Raw genomic sequence first — 27926 nt, forward strand, 5'->3', positions numbered from 1 at the left:
TATTGATTATTATTCTCTAGAAATTCCTCTTTCCAGTGATATATAACACTTCATATATATAAAGCTCTAAATTAGATAGAAAATTATTTGAATGTATGCTTGCAACGTAATTTTTAGCAGATATTGCAACAACATTTGTGTTTAGCATCATTTTACTTTTTATAGTGCTACTAGTTTATTTTTTTCAGTATATGCCCTATGGTGAGGATATAAAAATAAGTAAATTGGAGTGTATAGGGCATATTCAAAAAAGAATGGGAACTTGATTGCGTACACTGAAACAGAAATCAAAGAACACAAAGCTTGCTGATGGTAAGCCGCTTTCGGGAAAAAATCGACTAACAGATTTAGCTGTTCAAAAGCTTCAGATTTTTTATGGCCTAGCTATAAGAAGGAATTGTCACAGCCTGAATGATATGAAAAAAGCAGTCTGGGCCACTTACTTTCATGCCATGTCAAGTAACAATGAGCCACGTCATGAACTCTGTCCTAAAGAACCTGATATGTGGTGTAAGTACAACATTGCAGTTATCGAGTGCAAAGAATATGACAACGACAAGCACTTTCACCTTCCTGAAATCATAATGTCAGAAGTAAAGCCAATATTTAGAGATCTCTCCAACCCTGAATTGTTAAAAAAATGCTTAGCTGGTAAAACACAAAACCCAAACGAGGCCTTGAATAATCTTATTTGGACCCGTGTGCCTAAAAGGACCTTCGTAGGCCTACCAACATTAAAATTTGGTGCCCAAGATGCTGTATTGTCTTTCAATGATGGCTATTCAAGCAAATGTAAAGTAATTGAGCACCTAGGGCTACAATTAGGTAAGCACTTCATTGAGGCTATGCATCGCCTAGACAAATACCGAATACATAAAAGTGAAAAGGCCGCAGAAGAATTGGAAAAAAAGATCAGACAGAGCAGGACCTTGCTTAAAAGGAGACTTGAGGACCAGTACCCAAGATGCAGAAGACCCAGACAACCCAGCATATGCTGCTGGAGGGCACTAAGTGTGAGTAAATAGCAAAAATATGATTTTATTTTAGTTTTTTGTTGATTTTCCGAAAGTTGCATTTTTAATATTTTAAAGACACATAAGTTAAAAAGTATTAAAGGTAGACCAATGAAACTTTCAGGACATCTTTATATGGGCTTAAACTAGTTTCCTGAGAGAGCATATTTGAATTGAGTCACTAACTTTTGAGATATTGATTTTTTTATTAAATAAAATTTGTAAAAATAAAGTATAATTTAAAAAAAAATTAAAATAATATTATTATTAGTTGTATTCAAAAATCCTCTCACCAAAACCTAGCAAAAGGTGTCCTCTAAGTACTGTAAAAGTTTCATCTAGATATCTCTTTTAGTCTTTGAGTAATGTGTCCCACAGTTAACATTATGTTTAAATGGCGTTCGGGCTCCCCTTAAGAATATTATTAAATATTTTAAACGTGTAGAGAGTAAATGAACATTTTAAAATCCTGTGGTAATTAGTCCAATTCTTGAACATTGTTAAAATGTTTATATAATTTGAAATTCATGGTAACAAATTCATGCTATTCGACCAATCTACAGTAATTAGTTAATAATTGCCTTATAATTTAGTAACTGAGTTTTCACACTACGTTCCGGCTTAGAGTGGGAGTTAATTATCTTATGATCATTAATAACTTCAATAGAGTTGTGTTTCAACATACTATTAAACGTTGCAATGAGACTTTAAATATTACATTGATATATTTGTTGACTTTCGTTTACGATTAGGTAAAAAGCTTTGAATGTGCTGTTAAGAATAAACACTAGTATACTGTTCAAAAATTTGTCGACATTTATAATGAGTTAGTTCTTTCTATAACTAGAAAGTCTACAAGCGGAGTCACTTCTGATTGGATTACTGTATATGAGTACCAACCGGTTGAACCTACTCTGGGTACAGCAAAACACAATGTGTATCTTAAATCTAGACAAAGTAATATAGGCTCAGGAACATGACACATAATGAACCGCAAATTTTAAATTACATGTGATTGATACCCATAATTTACTGCGAATTATATCTGTTGGAAAGAATGAGGCTTCTCTAATGTACAATGTTTTTCAAACCCTAACTTTAAGGAGTGCCTTCACTGAAGGAAGCTGAAATAGAGATAGTCTTGCCATCTTACAAGCTGACATTACTGACATAGTAATCGCAACACGCCTCAATAGATCTCTACTCGCACTCTTTAACAAACCTAAAGTTTGCGAGTAGAGAGGTTGAAGGTAAGGAAGGTAAGGTTGAATATTTATAACTTCAACCTTACCTTAATAAATATACTTGCATCACATTCCACCGCTATTTTATTCAAGTATTTCTTCATAGACTTTTTGATCTTAACAGTAGAGGAAACCAAGAATCTTGGAGTGACATTTACCACCCAAATAGGAAGAAACATGTCATAGACCCGTATTATAAAACGCTTAAAAATCTTGGTCTTCTTTTTTTCTAAGCTTTTAAAATGTTGTAAAAGTTTTGATCCGTTTGAAATAAATGAAGTGACATAAATATTTTATTATTCCATATATTAAAATAATTACGAATTAGTCCATTTATCTTCTTGTCCTAAAGGAAAACAATCACAGTGATGAGAGCATAGGATTTCTTCTGCATATTACAATTTAAATTTATTACACTTATTAAAAAACTTATTCCTAATATAAAACATTATATAGCAATGATGCTTTAGTTTCAGATCTATTCAAAGATGAAGATTAAGCAAAATTACAATTCCATACACACGTTAGTCAACTTGTCATTATTTAATATTATAACTTATCATCTTTGATAAATAAATTATATTACATTTTTTAAAATTAATATAATATATTTTTCGCAAACATATTGTACGGGTCAGGGCACTTGACATTTCACCACTTTACGGTCACTCAGTGTTAACGAGAATGGCTATATACTCAATTATCAGGAAGGGTAAGTTAATTTCCGCTTCGAGTACAGGGTGCTTCATTATAAATGCTTCCTGTGCCTGGGCTATAACTATTTACAGTGGAAATAATTTCCTGGAATCTATAGAAGAATCATTTTTAGAAGTTAAAACTTTAGTTACAACAAACACTTATTTATAGTAATATTTAAATAGAGGTTTTATGATATAAAAGAGCAATGAACTAATTTATTGGAACCAAGGAAAATTGGTAATGTTATGTAAGCTTGGTTCGTATAGAGGTGATCGAATATATTAGATTTATTTTTGTTTTCTACATTACCAATGTTCCCCTCTGTAACAAGTTAAGATGATATATTTTAGTTTGGATTTTTTAATTTAACAGCTCTGTATAACAGTATAATCGACATAAATAGAAAGGAAACATGCTGCATCAACTTCGAGTTTTTTTAGTCTATTAAGTGTAAAGTTTTGCTAACTCTCAGCCAATTATTATATTATTTACAACACTAATTGTAAGATCTTCTAACGATAAGGTAATTATTCTTTGTATTTGAGGGCTACATCAACCAATGGTCCGTTACAAGTCCAGTTTGCTGGTTTTTAATGCTAAAGATTACAGCGAAACAAGAAATGAACATGCGAGAGACATGTACTGTGGAGTGTTGAATGATTATTTTCTTTAAAATCATTGGATTTATTTGCAGGACATTTCATTATATTATTTATGAAAAAGTGTTAAACTTAAGTTAATTGATTAAATAATTCCTTATATAAGTAAACTTTTAGTTTAAACGGTTATAAATATTTATACAAGGCCATTCAAAATGTATAAGTAGACGTATATACGTTTATCTAGCAGTCAGTGATATAGGGAAAATCCAATTATTTCAAAAATTAGTAGTAAATAGAAAAGTCTAAACTATCCTAAGATAGTGGCGTATTCAAATAATCCTGATATTTTGAGCGTTTTGGCCTTAATGAGACGATTAAGATTTTTAAAAACACAATTTTAGATGGCCTAAACGAAATATTTATAACATGGGAAGTATACAATAACTAGTAAATACAGGAATGGGTGGTTGTAATAAATTAAACCATTAAAATAGGTACGCAAAACCATGGTTTTGCACGGTACATTGTACATAAACAGCTACATATCACCCAAGGCCACATTAAACTAACATGAGTAAGCAAACACATTAAGTTAATGAGCTACATCCATGTTCGTGTGTTTGGTGTTAATCATGGTTACATATGAGGGATGAAATGACTGTGTTGCAATTTATCCAGAGTATTTACTGGTGTGGAAGCATCGGTTTTGTTGTCTGTTCAGACCGTAATGTGCGTCATCTGTCAATAAGCTGAGCAGGGGTACAGTCTAAGGGGAACGCTCCTCTCTTAGCATTGAATTGTGAAAGTGTTCTTAATCTTATCTGATAAAAAGGATAAAAAACTTAAAATAGCTCATTATTGTTTCATCCATGATCGTACCAAAAACAATATTTTATCATTCACGTACTACATGCAAGCAGATGATTTTATCATTGGTAGCCTTAAGCTGATGGTCCTAGAGGCTGATCGAGGAAGTTATCTCACGAATTTCGGGAGATGACTCAGCATAGTTCAAAGTTAACCAAACTGACAAGGATGCAAAGGTTACAGACTGGGATTGAACATATAGTACAGGGTTAAATGGGATTATATACTTTATTTAATTAATGACACTAACCTGAGATTTTTACATTCTATTGTCATGATTGAATTCCCACGTCATTAACCTGGAAAACAAATATATCGTATATTACTTTTGTTGTCAGCCAAATATTCTTTGCTGCAATTATAAATTTTCGGTTGAACACAATTAATTGTTATAATTAATAAGATACAAACCGACATCTAAAACCTTTCTTTGCTTTGCATTAAATCTGATCTTTTAAAATAGTGCTAATGATTATACATGTAGTATGAAATATGTCACGTAATTAACTACAATATGAATATAGATTAGTATTGTTCTCGTGAAATAGAAGCTCTATACTTTAATGTTTGAACTTTTTTGTAAGAGATCATATCAATTGTTTAATACATTTTTCAGAATGTTTTGTAAAATCAAAGGCAGGCCTATGTTGACTGTTCATGGTGGATTTCCAAGAGATTGGATATTATTTATGTCCTAATTACAAATTATTTGTCAGATACCATTGCCTCCTAATTATATTTCATTATAAACCTGGATTCGATGTTATCCACAATTAATCGCAATTATTCGTGGCTTTAAAATAACTGTTAAAATTTGTATTACTGTCAGTTTTCTCTTTCTCAGCGACATACCCTGAATGCTAATGCCCTCCAAAAGAGTTGTCTTAAAGATTAGGATAGGGTACGAAACTGTTGCCCCACATTTAGTTTTAAGCATCAGAGAGTATAAAAAATCATCAAAATGCACTCCAAACCCTTTAATCTAAAGTCCGAGCCAGTGATCAATAGAGAAAGAATGCTGGCTGGAGAATTCGCAGGTCTTCAGTATGACTTAAAAATTTATTAGGGCTGTGTTATTGAAAACAAATAACATCATACCTAGCTATTCGTGCCACACACAGCTTTTTAGTTTTACAACCGCTTAATTTCGGTATCACAGGAACATATAACTTATGATAACTCCAACTCGAAATGAAATCTGTTCCAGTTAATTTTAATTTTAGAAAACTTAAAAACATTTCTTTAAATTAAAAATTTGAATTGTAATAAAATGTAATTTACTTTTATTCTGTTACTAAAGACAAATTTTCAGATACATAATTTGCAATTAGAATCATAAATTGTTTATTCTTTCTATTTCAAGCTGTAAATTTTTACAACAGGCACAAAAAGTTTTTTTATCAGCTCACGAGTAAGAGATAGGTGGAGACAAAAATTTATCATTAATTTGTCAATTAGCAATGTAAGTATGAAAAACATTCTTATTTGACTGAATAGGTAATACTTTCATAAATGCATAAAAATGTCTTTTCTGGATTCCTCTAAAATTTTAAATGGTGCTATGCTCACATATGAATATATATTTTATAGTTGCTACTATGGTTAGCTGTGAGATCAATGCAAAAAGGATATCACGTAGCCAAATCCCACGGGTGCTTTGGGTTACCATTGAACTCGATGTTGCCTATATAACAATGAAGCTTCCTGCAAAATGTCATGCCCAAGTCAGTTCATTTTCAAGGTATCGATAAACACATAGACATACAAATACACAAGGTTGGAATTACATTTACCAGCACCTCAAGTGATATCATGCAAGTGCAAACGGCAATCATTACCTTCAGATCTCCAAAATACTAATAATGTTTCTAGTAAAATAACTTATTACGATCATACAGAACCTGAATAGAGACTGGAAATCAAAAGGACTGCCCTTGAGAGTAATAAGTGTAATTCCGCTTTGAGATACACCGCGTTTCTGCGCGGTAATCCTCCCTCTTTTGTGTGAGTTACACATACCCATAGTTCTCTCTCTCTCAGTCCTCTCAAATACAACGGAGACTTTCCTTTTATACTTCACATGGGCACTTCCATTTTTTGAATTCTTTTAGGAAGGTTTTATTAAGAACGTTGAATTTTGACATACCAAACAAACATAGTCTCAGAGAAAGGGAAGAGTTGTATTTTCATACGAAACGACGAGCCGCTGTGGAAAGCTCTCTTTTCATATTGAAGTTTGCCTACATGATGAAATTTATTGTAATACTACATTTATAGCGATTACAACGAGATATGTAATATAATACAACATGTATAGCCTCTACAGATCAAGCCAACTAGCATTTATTTTAATTCTATACTTCATCAATTTTGCAATTTGTAAATTTTATGTGCTTACATCGATGAGGACATTTCCTTTTACATAACTAAACTTACAAAGAATATGTAATAAAACCATACGTTTTTTTTTATTTGTGTGTCGTGTAAATCAAAAAGATTGGTGGTTGTGAAAGTAATTCCATAATACAGCGTGGTAAAGAACATTAATATAACTTTGAAATATACAAAATTTATTTACAGGTATAACATATAAAGTAATAAGACGTAAATTGTAAAATATTGGAATAATGCAATTTGTACGTCACTCTAAAATACAAATACAACCTTTTTTATTTATACTGATAAAACGTTTCAATGTAAATATCCCTATTATATCTTGTATATGTCTAGAAAAAAAAAGTTATATTTAGATAGGTAGTTAATTTCTCATTGGAAGTATAGAAAAGAAAACAGTAAATCAAACTGAAATAATTTGAGAGTGTTTGGGATTGTGTATTACATATCCACCTTAAATTTCTTGTTGCATTAATATTAGGTGTAAATGAAGATTTTTGTAATATAAATTTATTTATTTACCCACATTCATTTTTTTTAGAACAATTTTAGGACTACGCCAGACAAGGATTAGTGTAAAAGGTTTCGCAAATTGATAACAGTTTTATTTTTGAGATGTCCTGCGTACAGACAGACAGTATAAAATATAAATTTTTACACCCCTTCCCCTCACAAGGCAGAACAAAATACAAATGCTAGTCTACCCAGTGATAGGCTTCAATAACGCTCAGCCAACACCATTGACTTAAACACGCACTTCTACAGAACTCATTCCTGTATGTATAGAAATAAAGTCACATGATAAATTTAAATGTTACAGATGACATGTCCCTCGAGATATCTTTCCAAATCATAAATTAAAACTTTTCATTGAGTCTATACGCCAAGCCACTAAGTGATAGTGTTGTGTGTGTTGCGGTAGTTGGCCTAAATGTGTTACTTTGTTGCTTGTTAATGTTTTATACGATTGTACTAATTTATTTTCCAAAATTATGTATTCTATGTTTTCCTAGTCGCCATCAAGTTTAATAATATTTAAAGTGACAACATTTTCATTAAAATTCCAATTTCAGCCAAATTCCATAGTGTTAGTCGTTATTATCGAACTCGAACTTGCCTTTATAGAAATTAAGCTGCATGCAAAATATCGTGAGGATAGACAGTCAGAAATGGAGTTTTGTAGCCCCTCTATTAAAAGACTTCGCTAATGCTTAGCCAATGAATAAATTATACAATTTCAGTTACGTTTTAAAATCCGGCATTCAAATCCAACGAATATTCAAAATTTCTTTAAAAAAATAAAGGCCTCTCGAATTAAAAAGCTAAACTATTCTGGTTGTTGTAATTTTTCAATATAGCTGTTAAAATAGTATGTCACAGTTGTTGACCCTTCAACTAAATATCCTGTAACTAATTAGAATTATTAAGAAAATGAAACAAAACTAATCGAAGCTTTGATTGAGTAAATGAATGACATGCAATTGGATCAGTTATTAGCACTGACATTTACATGTGGCCATAAGGCTAACTTCCTACATTTGCAATGCGTTACCATTTTATGTCCAGTATTTTGCCTCTAACCCTTGGAGCGCTCAAGTAAAATCTTCTTTGAAAAGTATTAATCAACAATCTTGTAGATAATTAGTTTAAATTTTTCTTCAATAAATATTTTTTTAGAATTTTTGCACAAAAATGTTTTTGCGTGTTAACAAGGTTTATTTCTATATAAGTCTGTAAAAATCAATAATTTTTGATTTCGTATCCCCTAAAATACTTTTAGTGTTCAAAGATGTATTAATTTACAACTATTGGACTCTGCGTCAACAATGACAGCAATTGTTTTGATATCCAATCATAAAAAAATTTTATTTTAATTGTTAAAATAAAATAAGCAATCTATACTTATTTCACTAACTATATACGTACGTTACTTTTGAATCAACTAAAAGTCATAATAATTTATATATTTCGCTGTTGTATATAAATTAGTAGTTTGCAGAAAGGAATAAAAACTTATTTAACTGTTCAGTAGCCTTTACGTAATATTTTTTATATTTTGATGCAATGTATATTTTATATATTGAGAATTTATATAAATTCATAATTTTATATATATAATAAAATAACCATTATAGAAAATCTACATTCACGTCTGTGTTTTTAAATCACAGCAGCTAACAAAACGTTAGTGATGTGAAATAACCATTATTGGTGTCACATGTAATTATTTATAAAACATTTCAATGAGAAAACTGATTTTAAACTACAGAATAAGGTAAAAGTTTGAAAACTATTCTTTAGTCAATATCGATTTCATTTATTGTTTTTTTTTATTTCAATATTTACTTATTGATGTTGTATTGAAATTATTGAATTATTACTAAAAGTGTGTCATTACGTGTCCTTACAGCTTTTAGACCTAGATAAAAATTATAGATTAATATTCCTTATGTAAGGAGCTCTTTTTATATTTAACTACCTGTAACCACGGGCTGTAAACATATTCTTCGCATTGTAGCCAAATAATTGTAAAGAACTCCTGTTCAAATATTTTCCAATTGTCGTTAGTATATATTTTTCTTGAATATAAACAGTGAAACATTCTTACAAATATATAATAAGATGAAAACTAGCTACAAATTATTCATTAATTATAGTTAAAAATAATATCAATATATCTCTCCATGTCTTCACATTTTTGTATACGAAGCCGATCGATTAATCTAAAAGATTTCATTTTGTTTATTTCATGCTCCTATATCATGAGGTCCAATGTAAATAAGAACTTCATATAATATTACGAACTTGGTCTCAGTGGTGGATTATGGGTGGATCTTGAAAATGATAGTTTCTACTAACTCAATGAAAAATCAACGTTTTCTCTAAGCATTGTAGTTTCAAAATATCCATGTTTCTCAAAATCAAGAATGCTTATTTAACTCTTAATTTCTGACAAATCTTGCTTCTTTTATAAAATTGTAATATTTTTTTAAGTACGAAAATAAAAATTATATCATAACAGTACATTCGCTTTCTCACGTTTATATTTATTTGTAGCTATACTATACTGTTCAAACTTTCTAGATCTAACATGTAACAAAACATTCCAGTACCATATGCTATATAAGTTGGTATTATAAGCAAAAGCTGAGAAAACTCATGACTTTTTTAGGGCAAAGACAAACCTGGGTAATTGAATTATGCTATTCTATTGTGAGCTTTAATATATTGGGGAATAGGTTTACGAAAAATATTCATCATTAGCATTCTGAATATTTAAGTTATTCCCGTCTGTCGAAGGTCTGACTGCCAATCAACATTGCGTGCTTTTCTTCTTCATTATATTATTATTAGGCAGTGAATACACATCGTACTTAATAACCTGTACACAATGAAAGTCTTTGTCATGGCTAGTTATTACATGTTTTCTCTTTTGAGTCAAAGAAACCATTTATGTGTCACGGATGTTTAGGAATATCTTGAGAAGTATTGAATCATCACTATTCTCTCATGTTTTTATTAAACGTATAAATAAAAACACCACTAACTTAAATTGTTGTTGGTAATAAATTATTACATTTTTTAGTTTTTCACTCAATTTTCTAACTTTTACTTTCCTATCTGGGTATTTTTCTTACTCTGCGCTTAACAGCGGTTGTATAAAATGTTGTCTTAGTACTACCAAGCTTACTATATTCTTTCACAATAAATTGTAAATAAAATAAAAATAATGGGTAAATTAACTAAAACATGGCTGTAATGTCACAAAACAATGTTTATCTAGCATATTTAGTTAAATGTAACAGGGTCTTTCAATTAATAATGTTTTTTTCCTGTAATTAAACTTTGGAGACCAAGACATGATTTTTCGCAACATAAGAGTCAGTAGGGCGTAACCTGGAGGGATTTTGAAGTATGAACTGGCCCATATGTTCACCATGGATACTAATAGTTTTTTCTATCTAAATTTTAATACAATCGGTCTAGTAGATTTTACGTGATTGAGGAACACACATACTAACACACGAACACACATCATTAGATTTTTTTATGATAGTATAAATTCAAACGCACACGATAAATCCATTTATGTGATATTACTTCATTAATGTGTATCACTGTACTGATAAGCTCTAAGACAATGCTCTAAAAAACGTTGGCTTTTATTAAAACCATTAGTCTCCGTGATTATTTACTACAAATATACGACAAGATTTAATTATTTAACTTCCGCCGTTGGTAGTTGTTTGGAAGTCACCTTTAAGCCTTTGGTCCCCAGGTTAAGTGTTAGCGAGGGTTTCTTAGCCCTAACTTCGCCTGGTAAAACAAGACATCATTACTTTACTTTTTTACACTGTTATCGTTATTAATAGTGTTATTCTGAGCCTTAAATTTTCATTTACAGTTGTTCAGGGGGGAGGAGGATATAACCATGCCTCTTTGATTAATATATACTACAGATTATTGCATAGTAGATAATTCTGTGCTGTACATCACTCCATGATTATTAAGTATTTTTTATCCAAGCAATTTTATTTTCTTCCACACCTCACATTAAACTAACACTAAATATAAAGGAGTCTGACTAGAGTAATCTATGTTTTATTGAAGAATACGGTGACAAACCCTAACTGATAATCTTCAAGAGAGAACTTAGTATAGTGAATGAACTAAGGATGAAGTCACCAGTGTTGAATGGATTATGATCCACGTTGTTCATGATGCAATATTGAACATAATAGATTAAATTAATGTTTCCGAGGAATCTAGACTGTAAATAGTCTAACAATTTACTATTTCATTTGAAAAAAACTAACTAATGGTTAAATGCAATAAAAATATTACGGCTGAAACTAAATAGGTGCAAACGTAAGTTATAGCAGCTGTACACTGTTTGACCTACTTATCAAGTTGTCATTTTCTTACCACCAACGTTGAACAATACGAACTGAAGTACTCAGACGTCTGTATTGTTATGCTGCTCTAACTAATCGTTAAAAACTTGTGATCACCTGCCTCAACTATACAAATCAACTAACTTAATTTCGTTCATAAAACCGTAATGGCAGTGTGCACAAATCGATGTTTAGGCAGATATAGAGTGGTTTTAGGTAATACGTTTACGTGTTGGTAGCCACCATATTTTGGAGTGCACGTGGTATCAAGTTTAATAATTGCTTACAAAATTGTTGAAGGCTATTGCCTGTAAAACCTTTTTTTTATTTCCAAAGTTTTAGTTTCCTAGCGTCGTACATTCACATGGAGTTTAAGCAATGCTTTTTTTGAAAACTTTAGTTGGCAAATATTTAATTTCACCTTTGCTTGGCTAAATATGTAATTTCATGATATAGCTAATGGGAAAAATCTTTATTTCTTTTATGTACTAGATATTACTTATTTTATAAAGTAAGTACTGTATACGACGTAAAATGCAAAAACGTAATTAACTAATATATTTTGTATACAATTTCCTTGGTTGCATATTTTCTGTTACAGTAGTGATAAAACTAACTATTTATAATTAAATCGTAAATGAATTCTTATTTTTTTATTCTTCTTTCAACTGCAAAGTATTGCTTTATGTAGGCAGAGGGAAAATAATACCTCTGGACAGGATACAGCTTTTGTATCAATTTGCTGTATCTAAGCAACGTGCAAATTTATTTATTTTCTTAATATGATAAAATCTACCCCACTATAAAAGTATGATTTCATGTTCGTCCGTGGGTTTTGATCCTATGTTTAGATTGTTGGAGTTAAAAAAAATAAACATACGAAAGTTAAGCAAAATATTTTGTCGCATTACAAAGCTTACTAATGTTTTTTAATATATGGGCATTATCTCAACGATATATTGGGACATATTGTTCATCCCATCATCCGAGAAGCTGTCTTAATCTAAATACTTCCGAAAATTACTAAGTTTACCTGTGGGATAATGGTTATCCAATTATATATTAATAGGTAATATATAATGCAATGCAAATCTCATGTTTATTATGTGTCTGAAGGTTGATTCAAAATTTGCTAAGTTAGAAAAAAAAATTTTAATATAAAACTATCGTTTCATATTTAAAACTTGTTTAAATGCTCCTTCCAATAAATTCAACAACATTATTCTGTACGCTAGAGCTTTATAACAACTTGCACCTTCATTTTTGGCTCATCTTCTCCTATACGAAACTTTAAGAAAACAATTTTTAACAAATTTCCTGCATGTGTTTAAGATTGGTTTCATTGATTACTTCTTTGTTATAGCTTTAATCTTTCTCCTAATAATCCCTTAGCCGACTTACCAATTGTAACGAACTCAAGAATTATTTCAGATCCATTATCACCTTTAGGGCGATCACATGGTATTAATACTTACTATCAAAATCGTTTTCATTTCTTTGCGTATATATTGAAGATTTTGAATATGATGATAATTAAAATATATATATATATATATATATATAATATATATATATATATATATATATATATATATCATTATATATTGAATTTAACATTATTATTTTTAATATAGAAACAGTATGAAAAGAAGAGAAATATTTGGTGTAATGGTAACATTTACCTTATGAAAGAAAAATTCAGATGTTATTCTCTGGATTTATAAATATGGAAATGAATATGGAAAATGGAAACATGAATAAGTGCCATTTATAGTTAATCCAATCTCCTGAGACTAAGATATTCTTCATACTGAATAGAATTTCTTATAAGTGGTATAAAAACTTTACATTTCGATAAACATTACGAGTATTAAATTTTAATTGAAGCAAACCGAAAGTTGACGGCCGTAAAATATTTAATATACATTAAATCGTATTAACTAAAAATTGAGTATCCATGTACTATTGATGTTGATGTAAATCGTAACATGTTATGACACGCACAAGGGTAACGAGTAGAGAACAGAAATAAAAAACTAAACGTAAGAGGATAAGCTAATATCACTACAAAAGTCATATTAGAATCGCAATACATTCATGTAGCAGTTTATTAAAAACTTCTTACTCAGCCGCTGTTACAGGGTGATTCGGGTAGTGTTTCCGTCACCTTCTGAGTTTATTGTACTATACAAGATAACAAACAAATCACATATAAACATAGGTCCATAATGAGTTGTTACTGACTAAACGTCAAACAAAAGAATTCACCCAAAATTCAGTACTCGAGGTTAAATGATCATTTCATGGGAGTTTGGGAAGAGGGATTTAGAGATGAATGCAGTCTTTTCTAATAGTATTTTACCTCATAAATTGAATAAAGTTTGTTCCATAACTGTATCTCTCTTATTGGTCAAGATGTACTATGTAAAACCAAAAAAGCATTCGAAAAAACTATTTTTTATGATAAATTAATATATAAATTAATTTGTTAAGTAGGTAAAAACAATATTGTTTACAGATAAAATTGTAGAATATTTAATAGAAAATTATGTACAACAAGACAATTACAATGAAGTAATAGTTTTTAATAATAGCTTTCGTTGAGAAGTCTCTTATCCGAGGTTAAAACAGATTAGTATACTTAGTAGTAATTTAATTTCAAGACTTACGATTGCATTGAGAAGCGATAGGGTAATAATATAAGTTCCTTTAGCACCCAAGTATGAATAGCAATATATATGAATATATTTCAGGGAGCATAGAAGCAATATGTTATGCAGGGATTACAGTCGCTTTACTTGTCAGACATAGTATGGGGAATTTCACTTTGCCTGAGCTTTGAGTGCCAATCCCTTTGAGACTCTGTTGTACCATGGAATATCAGTAAGGAATAAGTTAGGGTTCCTTGCCTTGATTAAATTGTTGCGCCACTTGTAATTTGCAAGTTCTCCTACAAAATATCATATGTATTCAATGGTGTCAAGAACTGATGTTTTCTAGTCACTGAAAATAATGATTGTATTTTTACTTATAATCTTCAATTCAGCTTGTATTTTTAGTCGTGAAGAAAGAGTTCAATCAATACGGAAACGTGGCATGCTCAGTGAATACAGTTTGATTGGTCTATTATACGTGATTATAGGTCAGTTATATCTGTACACTCCAAAACACCATTAGGATTACACCTACAATACAGTGGTAAATTTGATTTGGAATAACGATTGTTTTAGTGGTGGTTATTGCATATGGTAAAAATTATTAATAAGTATACTCAATCTCCACTTCTACTCAAACTTTTTTTTATTACTGATGTAAAAATTTGGACATTATTTACTCACTGTTGCATACTGAAATAAGCATTTCTATAATGTTTTATCACATATTATCTCCGACATTAAAAGGATCCACGTCAGTAATAACCTCAGTATGGTGCGTTACACAAGACCTTTCAGATTAAGTGATCTAAAACACTAAGTTATATTTTGAAACAAAAGTTGGAAGATTTATTTAGTTATTACAGTTAGTGGACCGTTTTATTTCAGTGCCATTTGCAGGAAACTTCTTAACTTTTGACTTTATTGACTTACAGACATTTTCATTTGGTAATAAACTATCACTAAGTCCTTAATAGTATATTTCTTATAGCACCATTAGCTATTAAGCATTCATACATATTATGGCTTTCGTTACAGCCTATTGTTACGACCTCTTTCATTTAATCTTAAATTATATTATTAATCTTTTATTTGATTTCACATTATCTTAGCATAACCTTTAATTCTTGAAAAGATTTTAACTTTTTCAACCAATTCCTTTCATAAACAGTATTGTTAGTCTTATAAAACCGGGTAGGGATATTTTTTGTGATGTGTGTGAAATATTGCTCCTCTACGTACTAGTTCTTTCCCTTCGTAAAACAACTTTTGGCATATTAGAGATGTCGCCTCAAAAAGTTTTTGATAAATATGAATTTCCATAATTTGAAATGTACATTCTACGAAAATAAAAAAGTGTTAAAAAGGTTTATTATTATATTCATAAATTATTGGCCATTTTGGCCTATTTCAGTTAAAACAAAACTTTGCTACTTGTAAATTACCTTTATTAGTCACAATAAATATCGGTATTAATCTCAACATGCGGTAAAAACATGTTGTTAATATGTGTCCTCATTAAAGCACCCATTAGGTGTACGTGCCGTTAGCAAACTTCTACGGCTCATCCCTTAGAGGGAATGTAAGTGTGCAGAAATATGTAACTATTAAGCTGTATTATTTTCAGCAACCTTGTATGTACCTAAAATAATAGAGTCAGACAATGCCGTATATTTTACATCAGTGTTTTTTAAGAAATTCTTATTTCAAAATGTTAACGAACACCGTACAAATAACGAAGAAAGACATATTAGAAATGTTATTAGAAATACGTCTACCAAATTTCCATATTTACCTGGTATTTTCTGAAACATGGAAATAATAATATTTCACGTAATGTTCTTGCAAGATTATCAATTAAATCTCTATGTCCAATAATATGTCGATCTGGATCACACTTATTTAACTCGTCTCTCTCATAATTTAATAATTATAGAATATTACTTCAAGTCAAAAAATAAATTTTCCTTTTTATCAAATCACTCCGTGTTTAACATATTTTCAATTCGATGCATTATGTTTATGCATTTGTAAAATAAGTTCAGCTAATAAGCCTAGGTTACGATTAGAATTTACTTGAAAGAACAATAGATCAACAGTTGCGATTTCGTTTACAAATACCAAAACGTTTAGTTGGAACTGGAGGAATGGCTTATGGCAATTAGAAAATCATTAAATTACTCCATTAACAATAGTTATATTCATTCATAAGACAGTTCAATTAGAAATGCATCATACATATTTTCCATTTCTTATGTGGTTCTTTTTTTAACAATACTAAAAATGCGGTAAAAATAGTGAAGCGATTCTTAATAAAGAATTGCATCATATTTATATGCAGTTAGGAATATTTTTGGTTGAATAGGCTCAAAAACAACTTAGTTATAAAATTAAATGAACAGATAAAAATTCGGAATAATAATGATTACAGAAATATAATAAACTGTAAACATGTTGCTGGTAATCGTGAAAAACATAGTACGTGTATAACATTATTATTTCTTCCCACTTAGCGTTAAATTACAATGAAATGTAAAAGATAATTGCCAAACATGTGGAAACCCAAAGGAAACAGAATACTGACGATGTTGATGCAATTATGATTTAATGAGAATATCCAACGAACGCCTGTTACCGTTCAAAAGCGAGACTTTGGGGGATCTGTTCCAGTCCTGTGAGTGGTTTAATTCCAGCTTGGGCGTCATTGTTTACATCGTCAATGTGCGTTTGAAGTGTCACTTTTCACTTGACTGTTTTCATAAAACAGTGGAATAAGATTCTTAATAAATTTCAATGTATTTATTTCCTTTGTGAAAAATATTTTTTTCATAAAATATTTAAAAAGTGATGTGGTTATGTAGTGAAGTTAAATGTTATTTTATAGTTGTTTTTAAATTAAGGCAATAAAATGGTCTGAAAATAGATAGTTAATTGAGTTTAGAAAATTGAAATAAATTGCACTAAAATTACTTCATAGAGGTTGAGGACGTATACTACTTTGAGTAAGAATCGTAATGGTAAAGTTTACATTTACATTTTCAATGTCAGCAAAGTAGTAAAACAAATGTCTGCAAAGTTTCTTTGAAGTCAAACTTTTTTGTAGTATGACATATGGCTTTTGATCATTCATGCATTTCTTTTAACGCCTTTTCCTGCAATCAAAACTGCAGCAGACACAGTTCTTTGTAGAACAGTCTATGTGTTCTATACAAACACCCAGTAAATTCCCAATATTCAATTTCAAATTTTCTTAACTTTATTCCATTAAATAATTGTAAAAGTAACTACAGTAAGTTAAGTTTTAATTACTGGGAAAGTAAGTATTAATTATTAATAAAGTCATCAATAGTGTAAACACTCTCTCTCTCTCTCTCTCTCTCTCTCTCTCTCTATCTCGCTCTCTCTCTCTCTCTCTCAGTCCTCTCAAATACCTACAGAGATTTTCCTTTTATACTTCACATGGGCACTTTCATTTTGTGAATTCAATGTTGCCTATATAACAATGAAGCTTCCTGCAAAATGTCAAGCCAAGTCAGTTAATTTTCAAGGTATCGATAAACACATAGACATAAAAATACACAACTTTGGAATTAAATTTACCAGCACCTTAAGTGATATCATGCAAGTGCAAAAGGATATCATTACCTTCTCATCTCCAAAATACAAATAATTTTTCAAGTAAAAAAACCTATTACGATCATACAGAACCTGAATAGAGGGTGGAAATAAAAAAGACTGCCCTTGAGAGTAATGAGTGTAATCCCGCTTTGAGATACACCGCGCAGAAAAGGTAATCCTCCCTCTCTTGTGTGAGATACACATACCCATAGTTTTTCTCTCTCTCTCTCTCTCTCTCTCTCTCTCTCTCTCTCTCTCTCTTCTCTCTCTCAGTCCTCTCAAGTACAACAGAGATTTTCCTTTTATACTTCACATGGGCACTTCCATTTTGTGAATATTTTTCGGAAGGTTTTAGTAAGAACATTTAATTTAGACATACCAAACAAACATAGTCTCAGAGAAATAGAAGAGTTGTATTTTAATTTTTAACGACGAGCCACTGAGGAAAGCTCTCTTTTCATATTAAAGTTTGCCTACATGATGCAATTTAGTGTAATACGACATTTATATGGATTACAACGAGATATGTAATATAATACAACATATATAGCCACTACAGATCATACAGATCACAAACGGATGTTACTTGCTTTATAAATTGTGTGTACACGTTTTGGATTATATTGTAAATAATATATAAAAGTTATAATTTTATGCATTTTGAAGTAGAATAATTTATGCAAAGAAATAAAAAATATTATTTTAATATTTAGGAAAAGAAGGAATATGTCTTTAAATGACAGTTTTTACTGTAGCATATTAACAATGTTCATTGTTTATCTAACCCAAAACCGATACAACGTAGTATTTAAGTACCATATTCGTAACGAAAGAGGCTTATAGACGGGTAGACAGACGGATGGAAAGCCGTTTTACTGTTTGATGATTAAATTAATAGAGATCTTTTTATAAAACTTGTTTCCAATTTTTACTACCATTCTACTCGTATAAAGAGCTATGGGACAGACGGTCAAGCGGACGAACACACGGACAACTGCCCTTGACCTTTTGACCCCGTAATCAATAGTGTTCATATTTGCATTCCGAGTCTCAAGGACCTTTCTATCATGAAAGTCGCACAGACGGTCAGAAGAACTGCCTTTCAACTTTATATCCCTTAATTAATAGCGTACTTCTTAGCAATAACAAGTGTCAAGTCTTAAAACCCATTCTTTGATACATTATAATACATACGGACTGCCTTTGATCTATTGACCCCATAATAATTAGTGTTCTCCTTAGCACCGCAGGAAGTTCCAAGTCTCAAGGGCCTTCATATTGAGAATTTTCTCACAGAAGTACATCTCAGCAATACACTTGTACACTTTAACAACAACCTGAGTATACAATTTGGTAAGAATTTCCCATAAATATAACAATATGTATAGTTATTTTTAATTACAGAAAAGTGTCATCAGTATTACTAAAAATATCTATTTGCTGCCATGTTCCTCCAAAGTAATGCAAATCATTTTAACTTTCATGGAGTGAAGGAAACACAGTTTCTAACTCCTCTCTGTGAACTTCTGTGCTCAAGTTCATGGAGACCAACAAAGGATAAATTTATGAAACAAGGTTTTATTAATTGGCTGAAGCTAATTTAACAACACTAACGGTCAAAGCGAAAAATTTTAGATTCATTGAGCATATCCTTCATGGAAAGTTGACAGTCGTAACTGGTTGAGTCCCAAGAGGAAGGGAGGATATATGGTACAGGAAAGAGTTGATGAGTGTGAGGGAGTGATCTACAGGAGAGATAAGACAAGTACCGAGAATTTAGTGATGAGAGAGTGAGAGCTTTGCTTTTATTATTTTGCCTATCGCAAATGAAGCATCATAACTTTACACATAAATTTTTTAAATATTAGACTTAAAAATCCAATTTTTAAGTAAATATACATTTTTACTTCATACTGGGGACGGTTCACAAGGAAGAAGAGAAAATCTTAGTGGAGAGCTTGTTAATATAATGCCCTAAACCCAAGCTAAAAATATTTATTCTGGCCAAAATGGTGGCGGTTTAAAGTTACAAAATTGAGCTTATTTAGTAAAGCATTTTTATCGTTCTAGGTGTTAATAAAATATTGAAAAGCCAAAATCTTACAGAAGACAAAAAGAAAATCTTTTCAAATTGAGAATGACTACACCATATCCAGAAACGATTATATTTATTTTTGTTAAGCGAATATTTAATTTAGACCTTTACCAAAACATTACCTTAAGCGAAACTTCCATTCGTGTTCATCATCTTGAAAGCACTATGAAAAAGAGTGACGCTGCAACAGCCCTTCGATCAAAATTTGAGTTATATACTTGTATCATTAGGTTTAATTGTATTGGAAATTTGTATTGCCTTTATTTATTGAATTTTATGAATTAATTTTTTATGCGAATAGGTTTCCAGCTGTTAGAAAGTAAATATTGCATTTTATTGCTGTATTTGATGTGAACTTTCGTTTTTGAATAGGTGGAATAGAACAAGCTAATTTTAAATTGCTAGATGTTTTGAGATTGAAAGAAAGTCGTTACGTTTTTAAATACGATGCTAGGTAAATATAAAAATATTTTCTACGTGGCTAAACCAAAATAATTAGAGTTTTATAAATTTTGACGACTTAACAAATTCTATTGAAGTCTTATGAAGAGATTAGCTTATGAAGATATCATCCGAGAGTCCATAGCAGTTCCTTCATTTTGAAGTTCATTAGGGCTTGAAATTTAAAATTATTTATGGTAAAATCATGATCATAAGCATAAGAGTTAAAGTACTAATAGAATTAGTATTGTTTGGGCGTTAATCACTAAGACCATCATATATAGGAATATCCTTATAGAAAAATTCTACACCTTCATTACGCAGCAAGGCAACTTCAGAAAAGGGTAGATTAATTTTAAATAATTAGAAAAAAACGTATTATTGTTCTTCAAGTAAGAAGGAGGTGCTCTTACACGCACCTGCAAGATGTCCATCTAAGCAGATATCCTTTCTGCAGGACATCTATAGCTGGAGATGATAGGTCTGCCAGGAGGTGGTCTGGTAGGCATGTGTATTTTAGGTACAAGGAAGTTCTAGTATACCTAAGTACAATTAGTTCAATGGATTTTTGAGAAAATCCTTCTTGAGGCCCGTTGTTCTTTCGTAAAATTTTGGATTTTTCATTGTGTTAAGGACACGGATCTTCATATACTTTTTAAACGTTGACATGTTATTCAGTTGCCTTTACGATTCACAAAAAGTAGCCTAAAGGATTAATCTTGGTAAGCGTGAGCATGTCAATCCTTATCTAATATTGGTGCTTTATATAGGTTTCGCTAATATATAGGTTGTGATAGGATAAAAATTGTTGATCTGGTTTAAAATAGGTATCAACCGTCCTATTTTAGGTATTTACGTCTCTGGACTTATTATAGATATCAGCGTATACCCTAGGAAATATTAAACCTTTTCAGCTAAGATATAATAACTATCTTACTCGTAAAAAACAAGTCTTGTTTCGCAATACCAATCAGTACATTTCAAAACGCAATTACATATTGGGGTTAGAACGAATTTAATAGCTTACATGCAACAGTTACCGTAGCTACTAATGAAAATTCCTTCAAAACTTAGTTAAATAGTTATTCGCGTGTAAAATGTTTTATGCACGTATGCAGTATTTAGAACCACCCAACAGGGCTATTAATTATAATTATTTTGATTGATATTCAACCCTAAATTAGACTACTAGCTGGAATTTTAGTTTTAATTTTATATTAGAAAAAGAATTATATAACGTGTGACGTGTCTGCATGCAATGAATAACTTATCTCCGACAATTAAGAGTTTGATTTGATTTATAAATGTTGACACTTTATAAAATCACTTTTTATGTTCTACTAATCTCGTTTGGAAAAATAACATGATTTAGATAAAAAATTATTTGTTACGCTATTCTGCTGATAACTCCCTTGTAAAATTTTTTATATATCCTAGATACCTATTTAACTGGTAAAATTTAATAGAAGATTTAGATCCAAAAATTTATTGAGAATTCTATTAACTTAGCTTTGTTCCGAAGTAGTATACACGAGATAATCTTATTAGTAGATGTTACGGTGGCTGTGTAAGTCTAAAAACTACAATATAATATAAATAATGTATTTTTTTTTAATTTACATAACATACAACCCATAATTACATTTTTAATGAGGGTAACTAATGTTATGGACACGTTACCGACTACAAGTATAAATTCAGAGCAGCGAGTAACGTAATCTGCTACATGTATGCACTATCACGTACTAAACTGACTAGCGGTAATCTGTTTAGCGGTGGTCAGTGCGTCCTTTGCTTGGTCACTGGACTAAAGTCTGATTCACTGATCCCCAGTGACCTCTGCTCTGGTTGTTACCTTTGATGATATGCATATCGTTGATGTTACGAATTATCCTGTTACTATGCTATGTAAATGTCACACGAGGCAGCACATTTTCTATAGCTTAACAGTTTAAATCGTTATATTATAATTCGGTACAAATATAAAAGGGCACGCCACATAAAAAAAATACAAAAATACCTTTCACTAAAGGTGTTTCTTAGACCTATTTTCTTGCTTACGGAACAACTAAATGTCAAAAACGATACTTATAGTTGATACAATAGGTAAGTAAAATTAACATACCTTATCAACTAGAAAGGTACAATGCGTTTAGGTGGTTCTTATGTTTTTAACTAAACAATTCCTTACACTTTCTGGGAGGCCTTTATAAATGGTTAGACCGAAATAAGAGACAATTTTTCTGTCCACCTCTAGGCTTACTTTTCGGGAGTGAAGTTGTTCACCATGGCGAGTGCTACGCTGAGAAAGCTCATGCTGGATCGCTTCCTCTCGTATGAGTACTGCGGCTCTCCATACTCTAGAATGTTATGCATAATGCACTTGGTCAGTACACCGCCCATTGCTTTCATTTGAAGCATATTAGCATCTTACCAGTAGGGGGCCAGGTGTTCGTAACTTTCAAATTGAACACAACGTAACAATGTCTTTAGATTATATTGGACAACATTAGCTACAAAACTGCTTCCTCGGAACTCTGACCTATATACCTAGACAGGAATTTCACGAATATAGGGTAGATCCTATTTTATCCTAAGCAACTAGAAAAAATTAATAGCAGTTCAGTTAGTGGTAGGTTTCGTTAATCAGAATGCAGGCACTTGCGGACAGGATTACAAATTAACAACAAATAAGTGTGTTTATAAATTGTACAACTAGTGGTAATGGGAAAAGGTGGTCTAAAATGTAATAGCCTTAATTGAGAAGAAGAGAACTAACTGCAGAACTAGAACTTAGATATAAACTGATAATTAAATGCCTGTGCAATGTGCAATAACTATTTAATATCATCATAGGCTAGAATTAAATAATACATATAACATATACACGTAACGCTAAGCTGACTAAGATTAAAACTCATAACTTAATTAAGTTAATTGTTTAAACATAATAATTTAACAATATGGAGTTGATTAGATTTAAAGATAAATATACTCTTTAATGTTCTTCATTTAGTTACTGAAGCCTCGTAACTAACAATGGAGCTCTCTTCCACTGTATAAGAGATAAGAAATTGCTTATTGGTGTGATATAGTGGTAGAAATACCTAATTAGATTCAATTATCACCCATTAAATATTGAATTCAATTATTTTCTCACTGTAACTAATATTTTTTAACTTATGTTTTCATGACAATAGAATGAGTCGTTGTGGGCTAATAATACGTCAGCCAAACTTAAAAACCGTGAGCCCACCTTGCTAGAATGGATCGTAACCTAAATGATCCCAATGTACATCTTGGTTAGCAACGTGAATTCAATAACCATATTAATAAACCTTATAATTTGTCACAGAAATTTGCTTTTTATTGTTTTATTAAAATGCAATAGAAGTTATGAAATGTTTCATATATAGCACAACATAATAAATCCTCTTATTCTAAAGGGCGGTATATTGACATGCACTTAAGCCTCAGGGGTCCTTTGCGCACCCTAGAAGTATACCATTAAATCAGTCATTTTGCAGTTTCAGGAGTTCTACAAAAAACCGCCCGATCAGGTCTTGAAAAAATGTACAACCCTTGCCCAGGCGTAAATCTTCCTTACTATTGCAGATAAGTCAAATAGCATACGTTGGCATTCTTCTCAACCCTGTTACATAATATACAGATCAGATCCTGCAGGTAAATTCTGACTCTGTAAATAAGCATCCTCAGGTTGCCTTGCCTCGTATTTAGACCATAACTTTAAGAAGAGACCGATCTACCAAAGAGAAAAAGTCAAAAGCCACCACGTCGGAAGGCGTCTGTAGGAATATTCTACTCATTTACAGACCAGGGTGCAGTTTACACCTTCTCTCATGTCCAGTCTGAAGAGTCGCAAAAGGTTCCATCTAGAAATTCCACAGAATGGTTGAGGCCCCGTCATGTTGAATGCTGAGGTCACGGAGACATAAAGCAAATAGAGACGCTTTTACTAGTCTCAAAATCCCACCTATCAAGCGTCTGCATGGCATCAAGGACCAGTTCCCTTTGCAGATGGGATTCCCAATTCAGACCCCTATAAAAGATCACCCTATCAGGTATTTAACACTTTAAATTGATGGAATAGCAATCAAACAAGACATTTTGAATGTTACAATATAAGTATAATTAAATGGACGTGGACGTTGCAGAAGAAAATTGAAAGCTTTTGCACAGTTATAGAAATAAAAACGCCACATTGAGCAAGGATAGAAAGCGAATAATTCAGAGAGCACAGTTCATTGAGGCGGTCATGTGAGAATCTTGAGTTTTTAACAGCTCTTTTTGATTTTTGGCGGATTTTTTGTTTTGAAAAGGGTAGAAAGATGACAAGATCATAATGAAAGTGTATGCACTGTTTGTTGCTAGGAGACCGAGTGAACGCAACAGTAGTAATATACCTTTACGACATTTACCTTTGCGAATCACAATAGAAATGGTATTTCATACCTTCTACATGAACCCGGTGTTTATGCCCGTGGCATCTGTTTCCCAGACATCTATATTGTTATTGTGATTATTCTGAGTTTCGATCGTATCTTTTTACTTCTATATTATTGTAAATTTTTATTTTTACCCTACCAAAAATAGAAATAGTGATATGAAAAAAAGGTTTGATGTTTATCGATATACTGCTTAGATATTATCATTGAAACTTCAATATCTTTTCCTAGAATAACGGTGTGTCCACACATTGAAATTAAAACTTCCAGGTGGGATTAGTTGTCAACTAAAATTCCCAAACATTTAATTAGAAAAAAAATCCAGAAAGACATATAATGTTTATGGCTGTCTGAAAAACGCAAAATATATACGATAAGAAAATTATGAATATCTAAAATCGTTATGTATATAAATACAACACTAGGATGGGCCGAATTCGGTATGAATTATTCTAAAATAATCAATTTCATCAATTGATAGTAATCATTCGGTAACGGAAACGTTCAAATAATTAATTTTATATATAAGTAGCTATATATTAATAGCTTGGTGATTCAAAGCCAGGTTCTTCTCTTCTATGTTGAGCCGGGGCTCAGTTTGTATAGTTTTTTGTCTATTATTTTTCCCAACTCGGCCACTCTTGTCAGTCGGTGGGGAGTTACTCCGTCAAAGTATTGATTATTTTCTGCCTGATTGGACTGATTGGTCGAGGTCAGGTGGTTGACCTTGACTGATTACGGACCAGCTGTTTACCGGCAGCGGCTACTGTTCGGAGCGGTCGGACACGTTCGGCAGAAGCTACTTGATTTTCTGGCTGTTCACTGCTCAAGAATGTTCAAAAGTAAAATATAATAATTAAAAAAAAACCAAGAAAAAATATTTCTGGACTATAAAATCTTGCATTTGGCCCTTTGGCCTAAGATTTCATTACGGTACTATTTAGTTTACATTAATAATGCTTCAGGACCAATCCAAAATACATAACTAATTGCAACAGTTTTTATATTAGAAATTATAATAAACCTAATTAGCTTTAACAATCTATATTTATGAGTTAAAATAAATACTTTATTATTTTTAAAATTGCATTTGTCCAAAAATATTACTTAATGTTTTAAGTAATAATGTTACGTGACTTATTTCTTCATTACGTAAAACCATGAGGTTGCCCAATTATTTACTCTATTTATTGATTATTGAGGTTTAATACTCTACCTATCTATCAATTGATTATTTAGGGTCACCTCATAGTTTGTATGCTTTGTGAACATATCTGTTCTTTCCTGCGGATGTCAATTAATTTCTAAAACATAAAATATTAATGTAATAAAATAAAAAGTTCAAGTGTATGGCAATGGTCAGAGCATGTCAAATACGTTGTGTTCATACGTTTGGAAAACAGGTTCATCGTCATATTTTTGAATGCATTTGTTGCATACTTATTCCTATAGTTTCGCATTTTTTAAACGATATAGAGATGAAGTGCTATTTCATAAAACGTAGTGTCCTTATTGTTCTAGTACACAACAATGACCAATGCAAATGTCCATTATCAAGTTATCCATTTAAAAATAATCCACTAAAATTTGTGACAACCTTTTGTGAACATTCTGTAGATGTGTTGTGTTGTGTGGTTTAGTATGTTGTATTGTGTTTGTGTTTTGTTTTGTGTGTGTGTGTGTGTGTGTGTTTGTGTGTACAGGGTTTACATTTAAAAACATTCCACCCTTTTTAGTTAAATAAAGGGTGATTTTTTTTTATTGGTGTGGTTTTTAAGTTGGCACCACTACTAAACACAACAATTAAATTTGAATAAAACTGCTGATATTTTTTTTATTATCTTATGCCATTTCGATATTTGTATTGTCTAGTGCGTATTATTGTATAGTAACCATGAACAGGACTTACAAAAGAAGAGCGCAAATTTATTTTTAAAACCGCAGTTCAGTTCGGGCAACTTACCGAGCTCTTAGTCCGATTTACGGACCACATAATCGTCCATCAGAGTCAGGTATTCGAGCTTTGGTTAATCGTTTTCGTAATACCCCACACTCTTGTTGACAAGCATCGGCAGAGACGCCGCACAGTAAGGACCGAAGAGGCTGTTGATGCTGTTCCTCATAGTGTTGAAGAGGATCCAAATGTGTCGATTCGTCATCGTGCGCAGCAATTAGCGATCTGCTACTCAACTCTATGGAATATTTTACGGAAGGACCTACGCCTATATCCATACAAGATTCAGTTGGTGCAAGAACTGAAACGATTAGACTATCGCAATCGTCTTGATTTCGTTGAATGGGCTCAACATAAAATAACACGTAACCCAGATTTTCGCAGGCAAGATTTTTTTCAGTGATGAGGTTCATTTCTGGTTATGCGGCTTTGTCAACAAACAGAATTGTCGGATTTGGAGTGATGAAAACCCAAAAGAATTTGTTGGTATGCCGTTTGGTGCGCCATTTGGGCAGGTGGTGTTATTGGCCCTTATTTTTTTTAAAGACAATGCTGGCCAGACTTTTACGGTAAATGGTCAACGCTATCGGGCAATGTTACGGGACTGTTTCTTTCCTCAGCTAAATGAACTTGAAGTGGATTTATAAAATGTCTGGTTCCAACAAGACGGCGCGACGTCCTCCCCACACGGGAAACGACACAATTGGCCTCTTTGCAGAAACATTTGGTGAACGTATCATCTCATTTAGAGGTAGTGTCAACTGGCCCCCACGGTCGTGTGATATCACGGCCAACAGACTACTTTCTGTGGGGATATGTTAAGTCTCAAGTATACGCTGACAAGCCACAAACTTTAAATGACTTTGAAGCTAACATTCGCTCGAGTTATTGGCAGAATTCAACCACAGCTGCTGGAAAGAGTATTCGAAAATTGGACTTCTCGATTGGGCTTTCTACGCGAACGAAATGGAGCCCATATGCCAG

Source organism: Homalodisca vitripennis, chromosome 8 (genome assembly GCF_021130785.1).
Source record: "Homalodisca vitripennis isolate AUS2020 chromosome 8, UT_GWSS_2.1, whole genome shotgun sequence".
Lineage (NCBI taxonomy): Eukaryota > Metazoa > Arthropoda > Insecta > Hemiptera > Cicadellidae > Homalodisca > Homalodisca vitripennis.